Source organism: Branchiostoma belcheri, unplaced genomic scaffold (assembly GCF_001625305.1).
Source record: "Branchiostoma belcheri isolate BF01 breed outbred unplaced genomic scaffold, Haploidv18h27 scaffold411, whole genome shotgun sequence".
NCBI classification, from domain to species: domain Eukaryota; kingdom Metazoa; phylum Chordata; class Leptocardii; order Amphioxiformes; family Branchiostomatidae; genus Branchiostoma; species Branchiostoma belcheri.
Window position 1 is genome coordinate 39900 of NW_017804034.1, and position 5654 is coordinate 45553.

Here is a 5654-nt window from a genome sequence, read left to right on the forward strand (position 1 = left end):
GGTGTTGGCTTTCTACCGGAACAAGACACAGTTACAATCATATGACAGAAAATGTAACATTATGTCCTTCACACGATTTGGTAATGGTAATGGTAAATTTTCCTTAAGATTAGTGAATTCATACCGAACACCACACGGACAATAGTAGCTAAAACTTAGGGAAAGCGTAGAGAACTTTATCTACTTTTTTAAAATCATCTATTATTTACCGACAATAGTAAACTAAAGCTCTTAATGACTTAGAGACAGTGTAGGAAACTTTATCATTATACCAACAAAAGTTAAGTTGCTCTAAATAAATTTATAGATAGTGTAGGCAATGTTATAGCTATACCAACAATAGCAAAGTTTCTCGGTCTAAATTTAGACATTTTATACCAACATCAGTAAAGTTTCTTCATCTGAACTTAAAGACTGCTGAAGTGTAGGGAACTTCAACATTATATACCAATGCAACAACAGTAAGGTTTCTCCATTAAATCTTAGAGACAATGTAGGGAACTGTATCGTTATTTACCAACAATAACTAAGTTTCTCCCCATAAACTTAGAGACAGTGTAGGGAACTTTATTATTATACCAACGATATTAAAATTTCTCCATCTCACAGTGTAGGGAATTTATAATTATATACCAGCAATAATAAAATTTCTACATCTAAATTTAGATATAGTATAAGGAACTTTAAATTATTAGTAAAGTTTAATTATTAGTAAAGTAAAATTATAGTAAAGTTTCTTCACATTAACTTAGAGACAGCGTAGGGGTCGTTTTACCAACAATAGTAAAGTTTCTTCATATAAAATTAGAGGCAATGTAGGGAATTTAATTATTATACCAACAATAAATTTCTCCATCTAACCTCAGAAACAAAATAGGGAACTTTATCATTATACCAACAGCATGCAGTAAAGTTTTTCCATATAAACTTAGAGACAGTGTAGAGAACATTATCATTTAATATATCAACAATAGTAACGTTTCTTCACCTAAACTTAGAGACAGTGTAGGAAACTTTATCATTATACCAAGAACAGTAAAGCTTCTTCATATAAACTTAGGGACAATGTAGGGCATTTTATTATAAACCAACAACAAAAAATATAAAGTGTCTCCATCTAAACTAAGAGCCAGTGTAGGAAACTTTATTATTATATACCAACAATAGTAAAGTTTTATTTTTCCATATCTAAACTCAGAACCTGTTTAGGAAACTTCACCATTACATACCAACAATAGTAAAATTTCTCCATCTAAACTTAGAGACTTCTCCATCTAAACTTATCATTATATGCCAACAATATTAAATGCTATTTATCTAAATATAATTTACAGCGGTGAAAAACTTGGGTAATGTCACCATGACCTATATTGCAGAACACTGTGTTAATTGTGACAAAATTGAGTATAGATTAATATTACCCATAGGATTGTTTTAAAGTAGAACAGCTAGCTTCAGCGCACAGTGAACCAATAACACGTAGCTTTAGTGCACGGTGAACCAGTAACACCTAGGTTCAGTGCACGGTGAACTATATATAGCTAGTAACTGTAGCTTAAGTGTACAGCGAAGTAGTAACTCCTAGCGCCAGTGCACAGTAAACCAGTAACACCTAGCTTCAGTGCATAGAGAACCAGTCACACATAGCTTCAGTGCACAGAGAACCAGTCACACATAGCTTCAGTGCACAGAGAACCAGTAACACATAGCTCCAGTGCACCCTGAACCAGTAACACCTAGCTTCAGTGCACAGTGAACCAGTAACACCTCGCTTCAGTGCATAGAGAACCAGTCACACCTAGCTTCAGTGCACAGTGAACGAATAACACCTAGCTTTAGTGTACAGTAAACAAGTAACATCCAGCCTCAGTGCACAGTGCACCAGTAACACATAGATTCAGTGCGCAGTCAACCAGTCATTATAACTCTGATGAAGATGACAGACGGTCATCGAAACGTAGGCTTTTCTAAACAAGTGGTTGTGAATAAACAACTTCTTGATATTCACGTATTCACGTTCAGTCTAGTAATTTTGAAGACAGGTGAACTGTTGTCTCTGGATTACTAAGTTGATTGAAAAGGTTCACCGTATAACGTCCGATGAAAACATGTTTACATACTGAATAAAATGGTCATGGTGTCACATTATTTCTGTTTGTCTGTGTGTTTTTTTTGTCGACCATTTATCAGGTACTGTAATAAATTCTGTTAAACAACTTATTTCCATTTAATTACTTTTTTAAATTATGTCACGTTATAAGAGACCCTGATATCTTCGGATGATTTATTGATTTGACAGTTATACCGAATTGGGACATGTCCCCCAAAGTGCCCAAGAAAATATTAATAAAAAGAAAATGTACTATGTGTAGAGATGACCGATCAAAAAAGTACAGGCTATAGGACTCAAAATTCCGAAGTCAAGTATTTTTCGTGAATAATGATCCTGTGAGATCTATGACAGCTGAATTTTCGTCTGTTTATATTTACTTTTAAAGTTAAAGCTGCATTCTGTAACATTAGGACGACACAAAATGTAAATCTTGAGGACATTTCCGCAGAAATGTTAAGGTGAATGAACTTTATTTCGTTGCAAATAAGTGCCACCCGGGATAATGTGAAATATGATGCCCTACGAGTATGATCAAAATCTGGAAGCACAGCCATGTTTGAATAGCAACGTTCTTTCTATCACAACTATTTATTTTTCAAGCCAACGTTTCGATGACCTACCTTCTGTCATCTTCATAATACCCCCGTCACATTGTCGACGAGCTTCGGCCGTATTTGTCAATCGCCGAAAGATCGGCCGATTTTGACATCGACCGACGATCGCGTGTATTTTTGGCTTGAAAATTGTCGCGGTCACATTGTGCGAGGCTCGGGCGATCGCTTGGGAATACATCTATGATAATGAAGTCCCTATGACTTGGCACGCAGATGAAGCAAGGCCAGTGTATCCACCTAGAAATGAATAGTTTGGACAATTTTTATTTTTGACCTGTCGTAATATTTTTTAGCAAAGTAATGGAGCGGACTGGCAGAATGAAATAGAAATAGAAACAGGAATTCTGTGAAAGATCCAACTCAAATACTACCACAAGAGCCACAAATGTACACTACCGTCTTGTTAACACAACGACCACATTTTTAACCAGACAGGAGTCGTCCGAAGCTCGCTCGACACAAGGGCGTACGTCGCTCGAGTTACGGTCGACGATCTATCGATGCTCGCACGATTTCTACACCATTCAACCAAGACGTACAACAAGACATAATGATTATCATTATATCAAAATCTTTTTATACACGTGTACCTGAACAAAGCTAATAATATATATTGTTCTAAAACTTTGCCTGTATACTTGTGTCTAAAATAGTATGAATCTTCCGGTAAACAAGATTATTAGTCATTCAATGTCAACAAAGTAGACAGAGGTAAAAAGACCCATGCAATATAAACTTCAACTAGTAAGTAATATCGATATCTATCACATGAAGGCACCCTAAGGAAAAAAAGTCAATCTCATTCCAGAATGAACAAGTGTAAACGTTAATTTACTATACAGTCATCTGAAATAAGGGCCGGCACACACCTCCTAAAAGGACAAGAGTAAAGGATATCATGTGCGTTCAATCAGTTGAGGTAAAAATCTAGGCATTTGGCCTTATATAATTAAAACCTCGTCATCTTTTTAAAGTGCTTTTGTTCATTAACGAATGTTTATGTAACAAAAGGACAAAGGACGATTTTGTCTATTTTTATACTTTCTCGTAAACATAACGTTAACAATCAGTGGGACGTTGCTCCTGCAAACTTTACACAGTATATTGTCAATGCAGTCTCAAAGAAATGTCACAGGTGCTGAATAAATAATAACTTCACATGAGCTCGGCCGAGGCTCGTAGAACCTTCGTCCGACACTGGCACGAAGCTCGCTCGAAGCACGCACGATTTTAAAAACTTTGCGCAAGTCGGGCGAGGTACGGAAGAGGGTCGCCCGAATATTTCGCGAAGCTCGCGCGATGGTCGACCGTATTCAGCGACCGTCGCCCGATTTTCAAAGACGAAATACGGCCGAGACTCGTGGGATGTACGTCCGAATATCGGTCGACTCTCGGCCGCACAGGGACGAGCTACGGGCGAGCTACGCGCGAGCTGGAAACGAGCTCTGCGACCTCAAAAATCGCCGGCGACTAGTCGCTGATGTTAAGAACACGTTTCGCGTGTCAGCGAGCTTCGGCCGACTCCAAAAAATCGCCGGCGATCCCGAAAATTCGCGCGATGCTCGACGGAACATCGGGCGTACTACGGCCGTAAATGTCGTTTAGAGCTCGCCAACTAGTCGGCCGATCGATTTACGCGCAATGTGACGGGGGTATAAGGGCAATTCTGACTGGTTTACTGTGCACTGACACTAGATGTTACTTGGTGCATAGTGCACTAACGGTGTTACATAGTTCATAGTGCACTTAAGCTAGGAAACATTTGGAAACGCATATTTCCCTAAGATGTAACAATGCCTAGTATGTATGTCATAAATATACTACGTCCCGGAACGCATTGTAAACAGAAAAAAAACTAGCTTAACCCTACCTAGACCGGGGGGGGGCTAAAAGTGCCCGCGGCAACTTTGATGTCACCTAGCGTCTGAACGGCTAACCGTAGAACGACCAAACTTGGTGACTTTTCCTAAAATATGGTTGGCAACAATTCTCTATCATTGGAATAAGATAATATTTCTTTCTGTTGCCATGGCAACGGGTTTCTGACAGGCATTTTTTGCTAAATTTAGTACTTTTTGTTTCAACAATAGAATTTTATGGGTTTTATGTCAAGTTACTCATGGTTTCTAACATTAATAACATCCCATATAATTTTATGTAAATTTTATCATTAAATATGCATAATTTATGCTAATTTGATGACGTCATTGGCCAAAATCCAAGATGGCGGACCATATCATTAGAACAGGTATATACGGGTTATTTTCATTAAAATTTCATCAATACTTCCATTTCTTTTTACAAAAAAGGTTTGAATAAAGGTGTTTAGTATGTTTACAATGTATTTTAGGCTTTATCATGAAAAAAACTATTTTTGAAAATTCAAGATTGATGATCCAAGATGGCGGATATCTTAAATATGCATGACGTCACTTTATGACGTCACCGGTGTTGCTATGGGCAACATAAGACTTAGTACACACTAATATTCTGTCATAAACACTTTTGGTAAAGTAATGTTGTATACCAGGGAGGTTTTCAGGGAAAAACCTATTTAGACGGTTTTGGCCAGTAAAATCACATTAATGACGTCATAATGACGTCATATTACGTCATAACGACATAAAAATTGTAGATATGATAAATTTTCACTAGTACACCATTCTCTGAAAATTTGGTGGTCATGCGACATACCGTTCGCGAGTTCTTAGGGGGGTCAAAGAGCCCCCCCCGGGTCCCCCCGACCTCGTCCAAAAAACGCCCGGTCTAGGTAGGGTTAATGTCCCACTACTGGGGAGGGGGGTGGGGTGTAATGATATAGCCTATGGGAATTTTGGACGTTACAATTTGTCAGAACATCCAACTTTTATACAGTTTTGGATAACATCAGTGTTGGTCGTCAGGGTTTTGTTTGCCGTTAGAATGTG